The following is a 21,427-nucleotide window of genomic DNA, read 5'->3' as shown; positions in this document are numbered from 1 at the left end:
GACTCTACTACCATTTAACCTTTTCTTTTTTTTTTTTTTTTTTTTGATAACTTCTTAGCTTTGTGTAATAACTCTTGATAGAGTAAACAGTTTATATAGCCAATGCTGAGAATTTATCATTGGCTTGATGGTATCAAGTTTCATCGCTGGTTTCAAAATGAAATATGGAAAGATCAGAGAAGTTGCCTTTTAACATTACTGGGAATCTGAGAAAGGAGAAGACTGTTATCAGAAAAGAATACAAGTTATATAAAAGAAAAGCTTATAAGGACAAGAGTTGGAGAAACAGAAGAGGAATAGCTCTTTGAGGAATTTGTAATCAGCCTGGCTTATGAAAAAGAACACTGAGGATTGATGTTGATCAAATCTCTTTCTGAACTACCATACTTAAGTTCCATTTCCAATTGAGAATAATAAAGTTTCTTTATGTTTCCTGGATAAATTCAGGGGACTAGATATTAACAATCTAGGAGAAGCATTGAGAGTGTACTATGTGAGAGAAGAAGGGTGATTTCACCTTTGATATTTTTGATAGATCTAATGAATATATTTATTATAATCACTTTATTCTTTTTAGGAGTTGCAGACTAATGCTACGCATTAAAGTTGCATGAAGTATAGTAAATTGACATTCAATTATATTTTTGTTTTAAGTATTATTTATTTAATAACATTACTATAGATGATGACATATTTGTTTACCTTGGACTTCTGTTCATATTTCCAGTGTAAGGAATAATCAGTAAGTGGGTAATAACATTTAAGTTACTAGAGATGGAGTTCCAGACCAACCATATTGGGGAGTACTACTTAAATCACTGTCACCAAAAATCCCAAATCTATTTCCTGTTGAAGTTAGGGTTTCTTTTTTCATTTACCCCATTTCCTCTTCCTTTCCTGTCAAAAATCAAGAACTCTATGACTAGATCGAAAATCTACAAAGCAGACCAAGAAAAGAATCCAATTGTTAAAAGATTTTGTTTTCCTCCTAGCTAGGAGAGCAACAGAAATACAATAATCTTAAGACCAATTCTGCTGTTGCTCAATCTTATGTTCTGAAATATTTGGAAAAAGAAAATATCTCTTTTCTCTGACTCAATCATACAGAGACAATCATCTTTYCAAGAACTTTCAATCTGAGAATAGTTTGATAAACTTTAATACCTGAAACTTACAGTAATTTGGACTAAATTGCAAGATATTTATGTGCTCATATATTATTTTTAATATAATGTATTATTATGTATCTATGTACTTAGAACTGGGAAAGAAATTGAGAGGTATATAAGACAAATTGTCTGCATTTTATATGTCTTAGTTGAAATACTGAAATTATGGAAATCTCTGTGAATTACACCACAAAAGGAATCAGTGCTTTCTGTTGTCTCAGCATTTAAAGTCATTTAAATATTTAATATTGAGAAGAGAAATATAAATTCAAACAGTTGTAACTGGAATAGTGAAAAAGCTTCTTCATCTACTGATGTTGTATACATGTGAATTTATGGTTGAATTATGATTCTGGCTTTTCTGATATACTTTAGTTTCTATATTTTATTTGACATTACAAAATTGTTTATTTCAGGGAATAAATCACCTTTGACTAATGGTCAAGGAAATTAACGATTAACTACATTTTGTAAACAAACTTTGTAAGCATCAAAATTTCTTCCATGAGAAACTGGCCAGACTTTGCTAGTAATATCAGTAGTATCACTATTTGTGCAGTATTTAATGCAGTAACAGACACTATTAATAATTATTTCCCTGATAATTCATATTCTGTTTTACATAAATTTAGACTCTTACATTATATGTCTAATGGATGCACTTTCTCATGTTACAAATCATAGAATCCTAGGATCATAGAATGCTTAAGGTTGGAAGAGACCTTAGGGCTCATCTAGTCCACTCCCCTGCTCACGCAGGGTTACCTAGAGCACATGTCACAGGGGTGACAGAGCACATCCAAGCAGGTTTTAAAGATCTCCAAAGAAGGAGACTCCACAACCTCTCTGGGCAGCCTGTTCCAGGGCTCTGTCACCCTCACTGTCAAAAGGTGTTTTCTGAAGTTCCYGTGGAACTTTTGGTGCCTCAGCTTGTGGCTGTTTCCTCTAGTCCTATCACTGTCCACCACTGAAAAGAGGCCASCCTCCTCCTCCTCACTGCCTCCCTTAAGGTATTTATAGACACTGATCAGGTTCGCCCTCAGCCTTCTCTTCTCCAGGCTGAACAGGWCCAGCTCCCTCAGCCTTTGCTAATAGGGCAGATCTTCCAGGCCCCTGATCATCCTCATAAACTTTAAGCTGTATACAAACAACCTTCACAGAGCACTAATCCTTATTTGCCTGATGACTTCTCAGCTTGTTTTTTTGTTTAATTTATTTTAATCATTCTACATATTTTGGACAATCAATATTGAAATATTAATGTCAACAGCAGAAAATGTACCCTAGACATTTATCAGATATACTGGATTGCCACTCAGTAGTCTAGAGACCTGAAGCAGTAGGTATATGATGTGCTCAAAATTAAAAAATAATGCCAGTAATGAAAAGCTCTCACTTTTGGAAGCCCAGAGAAGATGATGGAAAATTATTTCATCAAAGTTCACCCCACCATGGTTCAGGGCTCTCCCCTTTTTGAAGATGAAAATATTTTTATAATGCATTTGTGTGACACTGAGTGACAAAAAAAGTTTTAGATGTTAACAAAGATAATATTATCACACTCATATTTTATATTTAAGTGCTAGAAATATATTTTAAAGGAAGATTTCAAATCACTTTGAAAACTGTTGCTTAAATATTGCCCATAGAACAGGATATTGTATAAAAATATCTTGAAAGTTCAACATCATTAAAAGTTTTTGAATCAAAGTAAAATGCATTTCACAGTTTTGGAACAAGCAGTATTAGAATTTATCAGGCAGAAACTTAAAAGGCTACTGCAATAAAGATTTAAAGAAGTAAAATGCATGTAGTCATCCTTTTAATAGCTCATATATTTTTACCTCTACATCCACATATTTATTTTTTAATACTTCCCATAAACCCATATGTTTCTGATGATACTGCTCCATTTTATTTTTGTCTTTGGAGATGCTGTTGCGGTGGTGAAAGCCATAGTGGTGGGAGGGGAGGAGATATCAAATAGTGTATTAGCAATATGCCCAACTCGGGCAGTGTCACATTCATGAACAGTCTGTCAACCGTAGGTCCAATCACCTTCCTATGAGCAAATCAAATTCCCGAGTAGTATGAGTCTTAGTACTTGGGACATCAATTAGGTCATTTGCTTGTAAAGGAATATAAACTGTGAACTGAATCTTCTTTATGCTAATAGCTTTCATTATAGTTGATTTTACACAAGATATTACTATACTTATTATATTTGTTATTATATTTATTGCTAAACTATATGTTGAGGTCCTGTTTAATGTCAGGAATATAAATACCGCAGTCAGTACTGGAGAGGTTTAGGTAGCCAAAAAAGTCCATTTTGGTGTAAAGAGCATGTGGTTCTGAAGAGTCATTTTTGATGTAGCTTGTAATTGATGATTAAGCATCAATTGACATACACATTCCAGAGTTTTGATAGCCTGAAAAACAAAAGGAAGAATGCTCAGTCTCTGCCTTGACTGGCATACATTGGGTTTTTATTTATTTTGCAAGCACAAACAAGCAGTTATATTTGGTCAAAAGTTTGGAATGATCCATCGACTGATTGTGTTATATATTTTTCCACTAGGATCAATGGCTTCTCTGGCATATATTCCTTGAGGTTTAGCCAAAATTAAAGGAACAACACTGATAGAGGGCAATTTAACCATCACGGGTTGTCCCACCTGCTTTTGAATAGGTGTGTGATTTTGTCACTTTGAGGGCTCTGATAAGCTTGGAGCAAGAGGTTCTGTGGGGCAGAAAGCTTGTATTTGGGGGCTTCCATAGGTTCCCCATTGGTTATTTACTGTGTAGACTGCTTAGGATAGCCACAGATCTCAGTTTTTGCATGTTTTGTAATCATTCCCTTGACTCTTTCCACCATACGATTAGCTTGGGGATAATATTTTACTCCTTCCTGTTTTGCCCCATCTTGAACCACAGTAGCAGTGAAGCAACTCCCGTTATCACTTTGTATGCGCTCTGATGTTGGGAGGCTACTAAATCGGTCCTGCAGGGTTTTCAAAGTATTCTCACTAGTGGCTGCACTTACTGCCCTAGCCATCATTAGTCTGGATACTACTTCCGCACCTACCAGAATATATTTTTGATTACGAGAGGGTCTTAATGGTACTACATAATCAATTTGACAGGTTCTTCATAAGACTTACTTAACTTTCTTTGAATATTCTGAGGCGGGGCTTGATTGGGATGATTCATTTTCAGTTGGAGTTGGGGAAGGGGAATGTCTTTAAGGATAAGGTTTAACAGTGAAAAAGGCTCCTGAAAAATGATATCCTGTGAGTTTTGTAGGTTTTTCTTTCGGTTTCTTTCCCTGTTTATAAGGAGAGGAGTCCCTTTTCTCACTCAGAGTAAATGCTGCTCTATTTCCTTAAAGGAGGTAGATGAGAAAAGTAGTATTTGCAAAGGACCTGAAGCTCCCTTTTGAAAGATGCTGCAATAGGAGGCGTGTCCAGAGAAACTCCATTCAGCCCAAAAAGGGTCTATGGAATTTAGAGGGCCTAGCCATTGACTGATAACCAGTTCATCCTTCAGGGTTCTAATGGCTTCTGCAGGGTCGGAGTCCAATCCCACAGTTTTTTTTTTTTTTTTTTTTTTTTTTTTTTTTTTTTTTTTGTCTCAGCAAATCATATAGAGGATGATGAGCAATCACAATGAACCTAGGATGTTGGATGTTTCCTCCAACATCCCAGTGTTCCCATTAGATGTTGAAGTTCTTCTTGTTTTGGGGTAGGCATCCCTTTTCAATCTCTGTTAACTCATCATCAGGCAGAGTTACAGCTCTTGATTCCCACAAAAGCTGACAGGAATTTAGCTTCTTATGCGGGACCTTGACGTTTGGATGGTGGCATCAAGGTTTTTTAATAGATGCCAAGCAGTTTGAGCAATTTCTCTTACACTCCCTTTGTCTGCCACATACTAATATATCATTTATATATTGATAAGATCCAATTCAAGGAGGTTTCTTTACTGTGGCTAGAAGTTTTGTGAGTGCATTACGTGCAATGTTGGGCAAGTATTTATATCCCAGTGGCAATCAATTAAAGGTGTATTGTAAACCATCCCAAGTAAACAAATGAAAATGGTGGCTTATCTTTATCATCTAAGGATACCATAAAGAACATATCTTTGATATCTAGGGTGGCCATCCAGGGATGTGCTGCTAATCATATAGCTGTGACTCATACTATACTCATGACTGCAGCCGTTAGTGGGCCATTGTTATGATTAAGTTTTCAGTAATCAATTGTCATTCTTCACCTGCCATCCAGCTTCTTGACAGGCCACACTAGGGAGTTAGAGTTTGTTCAGCCAATTATGTCTCACTTCTCTAAGTCCACGATTATTTTGGTTATTCTCTTCTTTGCGACTGCAGACAAACGGTATTGGGGAACACTGGTCATATGACAAGGAGACAAGCATGGGTTACTTCCAGTACTCCTTTCCTTCAAAATTCCAAACTCTACCATTAGGCAGACACCATCGCTTTTCTCTAAGCACATCATATCCTAGAAGATTCCCTGGATGTGAACTTAGTACCGCATCCACAGCTGTCATCCTCCTTTCCCCTGGCAACAGTAATTGTGTCCTAGCAAGGGGGCATTTTTCTTTAGCACCTGTAAATCTACTAATCACAATAAATTTTTTAGAAGATTTAATTCCTGAGGATTCTGCTTGGAACTTGTTCAGGACGCTTATCTGTGCTATAGTTTCAATCAAAAATTCTAGACTATGTTTTTTTTGACCAATGGGTATTGATATATAAGGTTCTTTGTTTTCGGACCATTGAAAAATATGTATCATGCTGGCTGGGCAGCCCTAACACCAATCCCCATCGTTTAGTTTTTTGATCTCCTCAAGTCTTCTCCTGGAGGCAAAGAAGGTTTGTTCTGTCAGAGGAGGGGGCAGAGGGGGTGTATTTGTCCTGTCCATTTGAAGGAGAACGTTCAGTCCATTGATATTGCAGGAGTTCAACCAATTTTCTGAGACAGCCAGTGGACTGCTCCTGCAACACAAAGCAGGGCACTCCCAAAGCTAATGCTTGTTGCCATAAATTATTCCTCAGAGGTTTGTTAACTTGATTTACTGATTCCAGCAGACCCTGACAGGGTTCCAGTTCACATTTTGAGTATGGTTGTCCCTCCAATTGTTTTGTGTGAAATACCTTCCTACCTCTCGCTAATTATTCTGACAAAGGCTCAAGATCCGACCACGCCATCTCTCATCCATAACTCACCATGTCATGTAGCAGATCTGCCCAAGTAGGGATGTGTACAGAGGGAGGGGAGGKAGAGGTCTGATCATTATACTCTCAGGCCCTAAAGACCCATTTCCTTCTAATTTTGCATATGTATCTTTACGGTGTCAGGCAGACCCTTAATAAGGGGCTTTATATGGACTAGATCTACCACAGCCATCAATGGAACATCAAAGCTTCCTCGGTCATACATTGCCTGAATGTAAGCAGCTTTCTGCATTGCCTATGATAAGTCAGACCATGCCCTAACTTTGATTATTAGTGGCTCACCTCTTTCTCTGGGATCTACTCCCCCTACCCAAAAAGCAACTTGAGCAGTAATAGATCGATTATCATCTGAGGACCCCTCATCTAGAAACACTCCTGGTTCCCAGAAGCCTAAAGATTCTTCTCTAACAATATTCTGTCACCACTTGAAAGAGAAGCTCTCCACAAACACTCCACTTCAGTTTCCCCAGGCTTTCTTGAAAATTTAATCTGCAATTCTCCTAATTTTGAACCTGAATAAGGAGCAATTCGAATTGTAGTGCGAAGATTCCGACATTTAGTTCCTTCAGAACTTTCAGTCTTAATCAGTAGCCGAAGCATCACTGGTTCTGAGGATTCTTCTTCTATCTCTTCGTCTGAATCTCCCCATTTGTCCCCATCCCAGTCCTCAGGCTCAGCGTTAGTAATTAACATTTTGATTTGTTGTACAGATCGGGGTGCCTTTCATTATTTCATTTCCAGTTCCGATAACTGGGTGCATCTCTTTTCCTTCTCTAATGCATACTGTAAATATTGAATTTCTAAATTCTTGCTTTGATAATCTAATTTTCATTTCTCACTTATTTTATAGTCCTTCTGTGCCTGAATAAGGCAACCGCCCAGAGTGACACAAATAACACTATATCTTTTGCTGTACTTAAACTTAGCATGGCATTCCTCTATTCTTTGCAAAACTTTTTAAGGATCTGACCAATTAACTCTGGCCCAATCTTCCCCACCTTCTGAGGGGCAACACTTCTGTCTCCGCAGGAATTCCTTTATCAACAACCTGCTGACTACACCAGTTTATAAACGTCGCAGTTTGAAAGCCATGGTGTTGTGGAGGGGGGAGATATCAAGTACTGTATTAGCTATACATCCAACTCTGGTAATATTGGATTCACAAATAGTCTGTTGACCATAGGTCCGAATAGTTGAGTTCATGACTAACATGATTTATTCAAATACAACATTTACAAAACAGATTTCAGATGTCAGTACAGGAAATTCTCTACTACAGCGTGGGCCTTTTTAGCTAGCTCTGATGTACAAATGTGCAATCATCACTCATCCCAGAGACAGGAGAGTGCTCTCAGTCTTGAGTCTCCTCAGGAAGCATCCCAGCCCAGGGGGAAAAAGGGCGAATCAGCCCATGGACTGATCCAAAATTTATGATGGAATCTTCCCTTTCACTTCTGATTCTCCTCAGGCAACATCCCATCCGGAGGTGAGGAAAGGGGCTTTACCCCCTGTGAAAGGTATTCAGTCTACTGAAAGAAGAGTTGTAGCTGTTGGTGGGGAATTACAGATATTTAGATTTCAAAGCACCAAATTTTGATGGCAGAAAACCAGATGGTAGCTCAGGGTCTCCACTGGACAATGCTGATTGATGTGGTGAGCAGACCACCAGTTGCAGCTTTTGTCTCCTTATGGTCAGTTTTGCAGCTATTATGGACTCCATTGCAGGTATAAGCATTTATCTTCTACTGACTGAAACCATTACTTTATGAAAAATTGTGATCAGGACTCTGTCCTGCAAATATAGGTTTATTTTGGGCAAACACTCAATATATGTGGAAGATTGTATTTTTCAGTATGTAATAATGTATTCAAGGGCATATTCAGAGATTAATAACATAAAAAAAGAGTATGAGCAGCACAAGAATATTAACTAGTTGTCAATAAGCTAATCTCTATAGAGAAGTGTTATCCATAAGGCTTTATATATGAAATCAAACACCAATGATGGATGCATTCAATTTATTTCCTCAGATTCTGTCCCATGCTTTTGCAGTCATTGTTAGATTCTATGCCTATTTTGCTGAAAAAAAAAGGCAATTCAGATTATCAATAATACTGGATATCATGCACTTTGGAATGAGCTCCTTATTTCAGGAGTGAGGTTTTAGATGGATATAATGTTATACTTACGCACAAGGACGCACAACCTAGAATCTATTTTGAGTTTTCTCAATACTTATGAGAAGAATGGAACTGAAGTTCTGTCTTTCCGCTCATCTGAAACTCTGTCTTTTAACATGGTTTTTAATGTTGCTGGAGGGAGTATGTAATTTGTTCCATCACCTTTTGTTTTTCTCTAGCAAACTGAGGAATAACATTTTAAGGATTAATAGGATATACATTTTTTATCTAAAGAAAGAAACAATACATAGAGATTTTAGCTGAGTGTTATCATGATAATTTAATCCTTGTCGCTATTCATAAGTCACTCATACAGCATTCTTTATACTTGCAGTGACAGCAAATATAGTTYAAGTGAACTGTGTATGCATAATTAATCTGAGTTTGTGTCATTTTTAATTAAAGTTCCGTACAATACCAACTAAAGATTTTATCATGCTAGTGGGTTATTCAGAGAAGCTGTCTTGAGAAATGAGTCTGAAATTTATTGATCAAATATTTGCAAATGCAATAGAAACGCTAATATTCCTTTTATTTTGTTCTGCTGTTGCTCAAATAAAATTCTCCTCATATAGGTATCTAGAATAGAATTTACAGTCATGCATTGCTAACTCCTGTTTCCAATCCCCCAGAAAGTGCAGGGTATTCAACCATGAGCAACTGTGGACTGCTTGCTTCTGAAATGTTATTGGAAAGTGCTGTTGCCTAGAGGGGGAAAAAACAGTTAAATGTGTAGTAGTGTAAGAATTATTACGTTTAAGACTACAATATTTTGACAATTCTTATATATATATATATATATAAACATATATATATAAATTCTTTTTACATTTCTCCTGAATAATCCAGGTATATTCTGCTTACTTTGAGAAATAAGTTGTATGAACTATCAACATTCATTTTACAGACTGTATACAAAAGTATAACCACAAAAATATTTATTATAAAAGATAACAGAAAAGTCCACTGAAAATGTCTGACATAGAAATAACAAACAAGCAGTATATATATCAGTAAACAAAAAATATTTTAATTTCAATTGGTAAATGCAAAAGAAAGCACTGGAACACACTTCTTTATAAGAGGATATTGTGGAATAAATATGTAATATTGAATGAATACTCAATAGTATTTCAACACTCAGCATTTAACATTAATGGTGATGTTAGGAACCCCATACAGGTAGATGTTCTAATCAGTGATTATTTTACCACAAACTGAAGTGTCTGGTTTTGCAAACATCTTAATAAGTATCGCTGGTGGSCAGCGATAGGACAAGGGGTAATGGCCACAAGCTGAAGCACAAGAAGTTCCGTCTCCAGGTGAGGAGCAACTTCTTTACTGTTAGGGTGACAGAGCAGTGGAACAGGCTGCCCAGGGAGGTTGTGGAGTCTCCTACTCTGGAGGTCTTCCTTAAATATTCTGTGAATCTGTGAATCTGTGAAAGTACTATACACGCATGACTTGTAGGATCAAGCTCCTAGGTCTCAGACATTTATACTAATGAAATTTAGCACTTCTTTCCGTCATTGTGGCTCTGGAGATAAATAGATGATTACTGTGCAATTCCTGAGAGAAAAAAAAAAAACTCCCTACTTTATAGAACTGTTCAGTTTTAGAATGGATTCTCATTAAATCAGTATCTGTTCCTAATATAGATGTCTGTAGTAGTAGGTTGTGAAATTAAAGGGATACTTAAATCTGAAATCATAAATATAGCTTCTAAATTTTTGTATTGATTTTGAACAAAAGTCTTGACTTAATGTGTAAAATTAATTACTGCTTATCAATCAGTTGGGATAATTTATATTTATATTGGTAAAACTCTGAGAAGGGTCTAAATTTCAACATTCTTTTTCCTCAACTTTTTTTCTTCAAAAACAGCTTGCAGGTAGACTGACCACTCTATGCATTTTAACCTAATCCTATTTTAACATAATCCTATCTTGTCATAACTATCAAAGTGGCAAATTTTTCATAATATGAATGCACTTCATCATACCTTCAGGCTTACTTCATGGCAACCTGAAAGTTGATTCAATGCTGGTTCACAGCATTCTTTCCAGCAACACTCACCAATCTCTTTTGGCAGCAAGTCAAAGGCTACCACTGTTGCTAAAATGGTAAGGCAGAGAACCAATTCAATTGTTAGGTATAAATGATTCCCAGAAAGAACGGGCAATTTTGCAAAAACAGATTGAAAACTATTTGAGGAGATAGCAGCAAATGCGTAGATATAAAATATTAAGATGTTGTTAAAGAGCATTCTGATAAATCAGTGTATGTGATCAAAGAGTCTCTGGGGATTCAAGCATTTGAATCACAGTCAGACTGACTACTTATGTAGGTTTGGACTTACCATTCAGAACAGGACTCATCTCATCTTATGTTAAGTATGTTCAAGTCAAGCATTTGATCTAAACTAGTAATTTATGTTCTGTCTACAGTCAAGGGACAAATATTTCAGGGTGATTCATTGATTAATTTTCTTCAATATCTGTTACAATTCAGGATGAACCTTCCCTAGAATTGCCTCTTTTATTTCACTGTCTATTAAGAAGGCCTGCATAACAAACTTAGATTAAATGCCTATCTTTTCTATAATTAATTGAGACTAATTCCATTTGTAATACCTCATTCCACTTCCCATTATGCAAAATAAATATTAAAATAGTTTAGAATAAAGGGTTATGCATTTGGTTGTGTTTTTAAGATATATTTTTGATTTGATTTTTATTTTTAAGATAAGCATAGGTGAGCATTTCTACACCCATTATTCCCAATAGTAAATATGTATGTAACGCAAATTTTCAAAGGGATGATTTGACTATAATAAAATATTAGCTAAAAAGTTGTGAAATGGTCAACTAATTAATCTCTGTTCTTCTGGGAATTTTATACTTCCAGCAATTGAAAAGCTTGCTGAAGAGTCTTCTTTCATAGTTGTGGATGCCACTGCAGTGAAAAAACTCAAGGAGAAACAGCTGGGTAGACGGATCCGTCTTTGACTGAAAGCAGATTTGCACAAGTGTAAAGCCACACTTGATGTAGTTTCTGCTCAGGCTATGAATTCAAGAGGCTTATTCGTGCTTGAAAGATTTGGACTATCTGCCAGAGCCACCTGCTCTGAATCTTCTTATTGTTGAGAAAAATCCTTTTCATGTTGTCTTCACAGCCAACTTCGGTTCAGGAGGGCTTTCAAAATAAGCAATCACTGCATGAACAGTAGTGGACTTCAGCAGTGGTCAGTGCTTTGCAGCAGTGCATGTACTTATAAAACCAGAAAACCAATAGGATCTTTGGGCTACTACGGTATTTCCAGTTCTGTCTCCTGCATGCACTGAAAAGACAGAAAATGAAAGCCCAGGATAGACAATTTTTACTGCGATGAATAAAAGCAAAACTACACTTGAATAAATCTTTTTGAAACAAAGTGACTGCATTTGATGATTATGGAAGTCTTCTTTGAATCACCCCTTATTGAAAAAGTCTCTTAAAAATGCCATGTGTTTGTTTTTATAATTCTCTATTTTTTTCCTCATCCAATGTTTTTGTATAACTTGTGTATATGCATATATAAGTATGACAAATATCTTCAAAACTATTCAGAAATAAATGCCACAAGTTAGTGACCTTGTAGATAGTCATAACTCATCTCTGATTTTGCGTAAATGGAGAACAAAAATCACTCACAATTTTGCTGAGATTTCAAGACTTTTTGCTAAGTCTACAATGAGTTATCGGAAGGTAATATAAAAAAGTAATATATGTGAACTATAGTTCATTTAGTAAAAAGTATCATTTAGTAAAATATCTATCAACTAAGAGACAGAAATTGATAGAATATGAAGCAGATTTTATTTAAGGCAGAGACTGTAAAACTGTCTTGTATAGGAGAGAAAAAAAAAGTATGGATGGACTGATAAAGCTAATTGACTAAATTTTATGGCTTATATAGCACTGGAAACAGCCTTAAGTTTATGGGTTGTGTGAAAAACACCAAAGGTAGGAGTTAAAAAAATGACTGCATACAAAATTTGAGCAGACAGGCTATTGTCTCCAAGACTTTGGATAATAACTCTGAATAGCTATATAAAAATGATCCTTTGTTGTTTTCGTTATTTTTTTCTCAAGAAGCAATAGAACTGTGAATTTGTTTAGCTGTATTTATGAATGTCAAATCCAAGATATTTTATATTTTACAATAAAAGTTTTATTTTGACATGTTTAGAATAACTCCTTCTAAAAACATTGTTTTATATTTGTTCTACATATGGTAGAATGAAATTATAAATGTTATTCTATAGTGGTCTTTGCAGTGAATTAAGTGAGAAAATAATTTTCTTGATTAATGTAGTACAAAGAGAAATCAGTGAAATATGAGTTCCTTATTTACACAGCCAAATGTAGAGCCYTGCTCTAACTACTGCATTTCTTGAAATTTAACTAGAAATGAAATTATCTTTTTTTTTTTCTATAATACTTTTGTAGACTTATTTCTTTGATAACTGCTTTTACCTAAGTGGCAGGTCTAATATAAAAACATAACTTTACATAGAAATTAGTTTTACTGCCTTGAAGAACCCTAACGCTAAATAGGAAAATACTGGATTATTCTCTATAGGAATTTATATATTGGTAAGATAAACTACCAATCTGTGAGGAGCTAAAGACTGTCATTGATTAAAGATTTTGCCCGTTAATTTTTGCTGCCTCTTTGAAGTGAAAAAATGTCAGGTAAATTCCTAATGATACTAGAAACTAAGTATGTATCTCAGAATATACTTTTCCATGAGAAGAGATCTTGCAAAGGGCAAATACATTAAAGCAGGTCACATACAAAGATTTTTATAGATGGTGTCCTAGCGAGATTTGCGCAATAGAGAAAAAATAAAAATAGAAAAATCTTGGCCTTYTTCATATGGTCTTACTGTACCAGATAAAACCAACATTAGTATGTATTCTCTTTTACTGTTTGATGAAAGCCAAGGCTTTATTCTAAAGACCTTTTATATCTTTTAATGCCTCTTTATTGGCAAATCATGATTTTTCAAATCATGTACTTTTTCAATCCCTGTTTGTTTTGCAGGCCTAAATCCTAAATCTTGGTAAACTCACTTGGAATAATTGCTTCCTCTGTGATACAAGATTGAGAAATATGTACCCCTTGTATGACTCAATGTGGAGGGAAAGATAGTGCTCTTTTTTCACTCTGTAGTCACATCCATATCAAGTGCACAGTRAATAAAATTATTTTAATTTACTTGCCTTCTGTCTACCCGAGACAAAGATTTAAGTTATTTTATTCAATATCTATTTCATTATTTCATTATATGTCTTCTAAAAAACTTTATTTTAACTTCCTTCTCTAGTAAGCCTCATACTAGTCAATTAATTACTTTCCTATAATAAATGATTTCAAATAATATGTTTTTTTTAAAAAAGCTATATATGCTATTAACCCGCATGCAGGATTTCTGGACTAATGTTATCAAATTAATAATTATTAATAACTTAATGAATTAATAACTCTTAGCAGAAATGCAAAGCCTTTCTATTCTGGATGAGAAAATTGAATCCAAGATAGGATTTCTTTCCTGTCCATGTCCTCCATAGTCCATTTAATTATCTTAGTTGTTAAAATACTTATAGCTAGCATACTAAACCTAAAGAACCAATATAAACTTGATTGTAGGGTTATCTTGATGATTAGGGGTAAACATCTAAGTCATGTCAAGCAGTCCATGTTTCATCACAAGGATGAAGATCCCTATTCTGCAATTCACTACTATAACGTTGTAAGAGAGGTAAAATTAATTTGAAAAGTTCTGTATTTTTTGTAAAAAATAAAATAAACTTTTACTACACTGTAGAATTTTGTCCTGTGTCACAATGTGCAGTCCTTGTAGAATTAATTGAATTATGGAGGATTCATTAACCGGTACATACAATAGTTCCGCAAGTTCAGCAAACTTCACCAAGTTGCACAGCTAAAGATTGTTCTTCCCTCTGACTACCAATAGCCAATGAACTTGCAGTCATAAGATTTCTAGTGATATTGTCAATTGCTTCTACTCATAGATGGAAATCAGTAATATATTTTTTTTTTTTATGATTCAAGTGTTTGACTAATTATGCCTGAAAATCTACCCCGACTGTTTTAATTGATTTTTATTGGTTATTTTACTGGGCTATGCACAACCTTCTTTTCTTCAGAGACCATATAGACATATGAGATTGAGATAAAATTGAGTTTGTCCTCTAGGTTAAATGTCCTTTTCTTCCTTACTCTGTTCTTTCTGACCCTTCCCAAAATTCTTCTGCCAAGAGAAGGCTAGCAGGTTTCTCACTTTGTCACTGCCAGCCCGCTATACTGATGAAGAAGGACTTATCAAGACATCACAGTATGTCAAACTGACAGCCCAGTAATGAAGTTCAATTCCTTGACCTCTGGCTAGTACTTTATTTAATATTTTGGCTCTTTTTTTTTTTTAATCTGACTGTCCAGAAGATAGTAAATAACATTTCCACAATTTGCACAGTCTTTAAATATTAGAGACATTCCAGAATAGTAACATATTGAAAGTGTGTTAATAGAGAGTCATAAATAATTGTAATAAGAAAAAAGATCAGTTTTTTAACAGAGTGACACTGGTGGTCTTATGCCATTTAATTGCATCTTTTCTTTGCTTAGCTGCCTAAATTATTGTATAGTAACAAACTTCCAGCTTCTCACTGCTTAGTTACTGATGAAAAAAAGTGTTGACTCCTAAAAAGACTTCAAAAAAGATACCTAATTCAGCTAATTTGTTTTTACATTTTAGGTAGTATGTAGGTAGTTCTCCTTAATTTTTTTTTTTTTTTTTTTTTTTTTTTTTTTTTTTTTTTTTTTTATTTTTTGAATTTTCTCTGGGGTTATACTGGTTTAAGATTTTAGTTTTTGAACAATTAAATTATGGTCATGTTTTATACTATGAACAAGCAAGCTGTTAGAACCAGAACCTTTTCATAGATTTGTATCTGTGATTTTTTGAAAATTATTTTCTAAATCACATTGATTTTTTAAGTTTAATTTTAATTTACTGAGACTTTATTCTCATTTCTAATTTTTAAAAGGTATTTAAAGGCTTATATTTTATTTCTTATATTTCAGTATAAATTATGTTTTAAGTTCTTTCTAACAGGTTATTTCTGAATTCTCAGTTTCTGTCTATTCTTTGTTACCTACTAATGAATTTTCCAATTCCTCTATTAACTTTGTTTTCATAACCTTGTTTATTTCCTTAACATCCCATTTGCTTATGTCTTTTCTCAGTTTGACTCTCAAATAAGCTTGACTTTATCTGATTTGACATACATATCTGTTTATCTAAACTGAAGATTTATGTGAACACAGCCTCCTACGCTACTTTTCCAGAACCTTTGTAATAGCAATATATTTTAAGACGAATAACTTCCAACACTGACCCTTTTTTCATGAATTTATTCCTAGATACCTATCAGCTTTCTGAAAGCTACATAGAAGTATGTTTGGCAAAAATGTGCTAAACTTATATCATGGAAAGTGTCATTTGAACACAGAACAAGTGAGAAAATCTGCAAAGAATGAGGAGAAAAACACTTTTTTTTCCCCCTGTGATCCCTAAAACATGCTATAGGAAATATAGTTCATTTATTCAATTTCTGCCTTTAATTATTCATTCAGAATGAAGAAGAGGCACTTTAGTAGTCTCTTAACAGGTGATTTTGAAGATTCAAAGTAAGCAAGAGACCTAAAAGCAAACTTCTCGAGGTCTTTTATTCTGACTCGTTTCTATATCTCTTGATGCAAGATCTGTGGATTCCACAGATTTAGATTCATTTATCCAAAACTCACTTTGCAAACACGCCTGATACAGTGGACCATATTATAAAAGATATAATTCAAAAATGATTTTTAATAGAAGACAGAAACAAATGGAAAGGAGTTATAGTTACATTATTTTCTAAACAGATAAAATTGCTTTATGCTATGCATTATAATGACTGTTAGCTATATTCATGTCAACATGAAAATTGGAATTAAAAAGTAGTTATTTACATATAATATGCATATTTATATACAAAGCAYATACAAATTTCCTAGCACTACTTCTGACACTATATCACATCAAAATATTTCATGTAAAAATTTAAGCAAAAATCTGAGTAAATCCTTCTTGAAACTATGGGATTTTGCACATATTTACGAATGAACATGTTCTTAATTGCTTCACTGGATTTAGAAATCTAGACATTTATTTTTACAGTATAAGCCAATATTTCTTTGATTCCTTTTATAAATAGTTACAGATACAGTCACTCTGTGTGAGGAGCAACTTCTTTACTGTTAGGGTAACAGAGCAGTGGAACAGGCTGCCCAGGGAGGTTGTGGAGTCTCCTACTCTGGAGGTCTTCAAAACCCGCCTGGATGCCACCCTGTGCCACATGCTCTAGGTGTGCCTGCTTGAGCAGGAAGGTTGGACTAGATGATCTGTAGAGGTCCCTTCCAACCTTAAATATTCTGAAATATTCTGAAATGTTAAAGGAATTTAATAAATTTCTTAACCTCCTCCTTTTCCAGAAAATATTTTTTTTTCTGTCAAAGACAGACAGTGATTGGTGATAGGCTAATTGCACAGAGTGAACAGGGAACTGGCCAGCTCTGCAAAGGAAAATCTGTAGAGCTGAAATTTAGTATGTAGGGACCATAAAATTCCACTCCATGCCAATGGAGTTTTACTGCAGCCTAATGCTCAGATGATAGCTTGGCTATTTGGGAGGATGAAGCCAAAAACCGTAGCCATATGTGTTAACTACATGGACTCTGCTCTGTAGTAGTGGTTCCTCACAGCTAACGTTGTGAGACTGACTATTTTGAATAGGTAGGAATTAGGAAGCTATTAGCTTTAAGTACGTCAATAATGAATGTCACTCTTTTATGGTTTTATTGTAAAGTTTAAAACTGTCCTGTTTAACCAATCTTTTAAGTATGCTGTAATACTGATCGCTAATTTCCTAGGTAATATACCACAGAATCACAGAATGTTCAAAGTTGGAAGGGACCTCTAGAGATCATCTAGTCCAACCTTCCTGCTCAAGCAGGGACACCCAGAGCACGGGACACAGGGTGGCATCCAGGTGGGTTTTGAAGACTTCCACAGAAGGAGACTCCACAGCTTCCCTGGGTAGCCTGTTCCACTGCTCTGTCAGCCTCACAGGAAAGAAGTTCTTCCTCATCTGCAGATGGAACCTCCTGTGTTTCAACTTATACCCATTGCCCCTTGTCCTGCCACTGGCCACCAAGAGCTTGGCCCCTTCCTCCCTACATTCTCCCTTCATGTACTTATACATGTTAGTCAGATTCCCTCTCAGCCTTCTCTTCTCCAGAGAAAACAGGCCCAGTTCACTCAGTCTCTCTTCATACGAGAGACGTTCCAGTCCCTTAATCATCTTTGTCGCTCTCCGCTGGACCCTCACTAGGAGCTCCACGTCCCTCTTATACAGGAGAGCCCAGAACTGCACACAGTGTTCCAAGTGYGGCCTCACCAGAGCTGAGGAGAGGGGCAGGATCCCCTCCCTTGACCTTCTGGCAACACTCCTCCTCATGCAAGCCAGGATCCCATTGGCCTTCTTGGCCATGAGGGCACACTGCTGACTCACAGATAACTTGGTGTCAACCAGGACTCCCAGGTCCCTCTCTGCAGATTATTCCTCCCCAGGTGCAGGACCCTGCACTTGTCCTTGTTGAACCTCAGGAGGTTCCTCTCTGCCCAAATCTCCAGCCGGTCCAGGTCCCTCTGAATGGCAGCACAGCCTTCTGGAGTGTCAACCACTCCACCCATCTTGGTATCGTCTACAAACTTGCTCAGGGTGCACTCCGTGCCCTCGTCCAGGTCATTGATGAACAAGTTGAACAACACCTGGCCCAGTGGGTCAGTATGTCCCACACTGGGACACCACCACTGGCCACAGGCCTCCACCTGGACTCAGCCCCATTTATTACCACCCTGTGAGTTCTGCCATCCAGCCAGTTCTCGATCCACCTCACTGTGCACTCATCCAGACCACTCTCCCGGAGCTTCCGTATGAGGATATCATGGGAGACGGTGTTGAAAGCCTTGCAGAAGTCAAGGTCGACAACATCCATGGCTCTCCTCTCATATATCCTCGTATATCCTCCTGATATACATATATATATATCAGTTTTAGGAAAAGTTTTAATAAATCAGCAATGACACAGGTGAAGCCACCTTAAGTAGCAATAAATGGCTGTTTAGGTGCAACAGATGCATGATTCATTTGTTCCATTCAGTACAGTCTCCATCTACTGCTTGGTACTTACTCATATAGTTTATGTGAAGATACCCCTTTTGAGGTATCTCAGTGTGGAGAGGAATCTCACTCTAGAGGATAGTCAACTTCATGGTGTGTTGTGCCAGCTAAGATGATACAAATTATAATGACTTTCTTCTGGTCTCTGGTGTATATTTTCTTGGTTGTATTTGTCAATGTCTTTATCTTGGTTATTTGAGAGTATCTCAAATATCATTTGGTGCCCATGCCTAGGTGACTCAGTTACAGCCTGTATTGAGCTAGTCACTCTATCCTCTCCTAATAATAACAATAATAATAAAGAAACGGACAACCTTAGACATTGATTTATWCAAAATGAATAGGAATTCTTTTTATCACACTATAAAAGCTTGTTTGCCTCCCTTGTCCCCATAGCTACCTAGATGTATTAAGGTAAATAAACCCCACACTTTGAAGTCAGAATTGATATAGAAATATTATCAAACACATCTTTAACAAGCCTCGTAAGATTTATTCTGAGACACTTAGCTCTCACAGTGCACATGCACATAACTTTAGCATTTGAAGTAAAATTGAGATAGGACACTTAAAAGTTAAGTACCACTTTTTATAATAACAGGTAAAACAGAGAAAGAAGTGATCTCTGGCTTAGCATTTAAGTGGTATATATTTTCTTTTTTTCTGCTCCAAATAATGACAACTAAACTATCCACAGGGAGCAATTTCAGGCCTGAGTTCAGGGAAATTGAGGGAAACTTTATGTGGAAGATTTTTGCCTAGTATAGCTGAAACTGTGTTAAGAAACATAATAATAGGTGAATGACCTAAATGATTGCTTTCTGAGATCAAGGCTGTGCCATAGTAGTGTTTATATATGTAGTAAACATATAGTAGTGTTTATAAATGAAGTCATAATTTATAATGTGGAGACTTCTGCTTCCTTAATCTTTGTCTTAAGGAGCTTCTATGCCAAGGTACTTACTTTTCCTTATACTGATACTACTTTTGCTCTTCTAAACATATCTGAACAGTCATATTTCAAAGACAACATTAACTATTTGATCATTCTTCTTCTGACATGTTCCATTTCTTATCTTGTCTGTTGGATGCCTGTGAAAAGATGCCCCCCCTGCTAGAATCCCTGACTATTCTACTAACAATGCAGTTGTCACATCTACCTTTCTACTTATGATGAAATGTAATGCCAGTTTGGTATTCAGAATTTCTGAAAAATGGGAAATTTCATAATAGAAAGAAAATATCCTTACAGAATGATTGATTATAAAGGGAGTTAGATGTTTTGGTATTGAGAGAATTTTCTTTCCACATTCTTTCCACATTAAAGGATCCACTGCAGGATCCTTTAAGCTACTGAGAAAAAAAAAAAACAAGAATCCTTTTTCCTGTCTGCAGCCACTGATGTGAATCACACATACTTGCACCATTTTTTAACTCTTCTCTTCCTATATCTCTGAATCTCTTACAAACAAGGAATATAATACTAACAACAACAACAACAACAATAATAATAATAATAAATTACATTCAGTAAGGAAAAAGTAATAGGATAGATAGGATAGGTACTTATTTTGCAGGCATCTAGATGGAATAGTTCAAAAAATAATAATAAAAAGGGCCAGGGAGAAAGTTAACGATTAAGGAGACTGAACAATCAGAGGTCAAATTTTGTGCTCATGCCCTGACATTCTTTTACACAGTGTATAGAGGTGGCTTAAAATTTGGCATTATACAGCATTAAAAAAAAAAAAGAAAAAAAAATTAAAATTTGGGTCATTATTTGAAACACAACAGCTAAATGTTATGAATTTCAAGGAAAGAGTTAATTCTCTGAAAGAAAATTTAGAAGTCTGATGAGAGGAGCACACCAGTAGTATACACAGAGGGGTAGTACTGAGTCCAGTACTATTTAGCATCTTCATTAATGACATCTTCAGTAAGTTTGCAGATGACGCACAAGTGAACTTGATGTTCAGCAAAGAGAAATGTTAAGTCTTGCATTTCAGGAGGAGTAATTGCATGCACCAGGAGATGCTGAGGGATGACCAGATGGAAAACAATCAGAAAAGGACATGGGGGTCCTGGAAAAATTTAGTTAACCATGAACCATCAATAAGCCTCCGTGGCAAAGAAGGCCAACAGTATTTTAGGCTACAGCAGGAAGACACCATCTGTCTTGCCAGCAGGTTGAGGGATGTGATCCTTCTCTTCTACTCAGTCTTAGCAAGTTCAACCTGGAGTAAGGAGTCTAGGTCTGAACTCCCTGCTGCAAAACAGGCATTCAAAACAGGAGAAAGTCCAGCAAAGGTCCAAAGATGAATAAGGGCTTGGAGCGTCTCTCCAGTGAGGAGAGAGCTGGAATTGTTCTGCCTGGAGAAGAGAAGGTTTGGGAGAATCTTACTAATGTGTATGAAAGCCTGGTGGAAGTGTGTGAAAGAAAATGAGTCATACTCAGTGGTCTCTA

The sequence above is a fragment of the Nothoprocta perdicaria genome, unplaced genomic scaffold, assembly GCF_003342845.1.
Source record: "Nothoprocta perdicaria isolate Ctin4 unplaced genomic scaffold, notPer1 scaffold_37, whole genome shotgun sequence".
Classification (NCBI taxonomy): domain Eukaryota; kingdom Metazoa; phylum Chordata; class Aves; order Tinamiformes; family Tinamidae; genus Nothoprocta; species Nothoprocta perdicaria.
Note: the sequence above shows the minus strand (reverse complement) of the source record.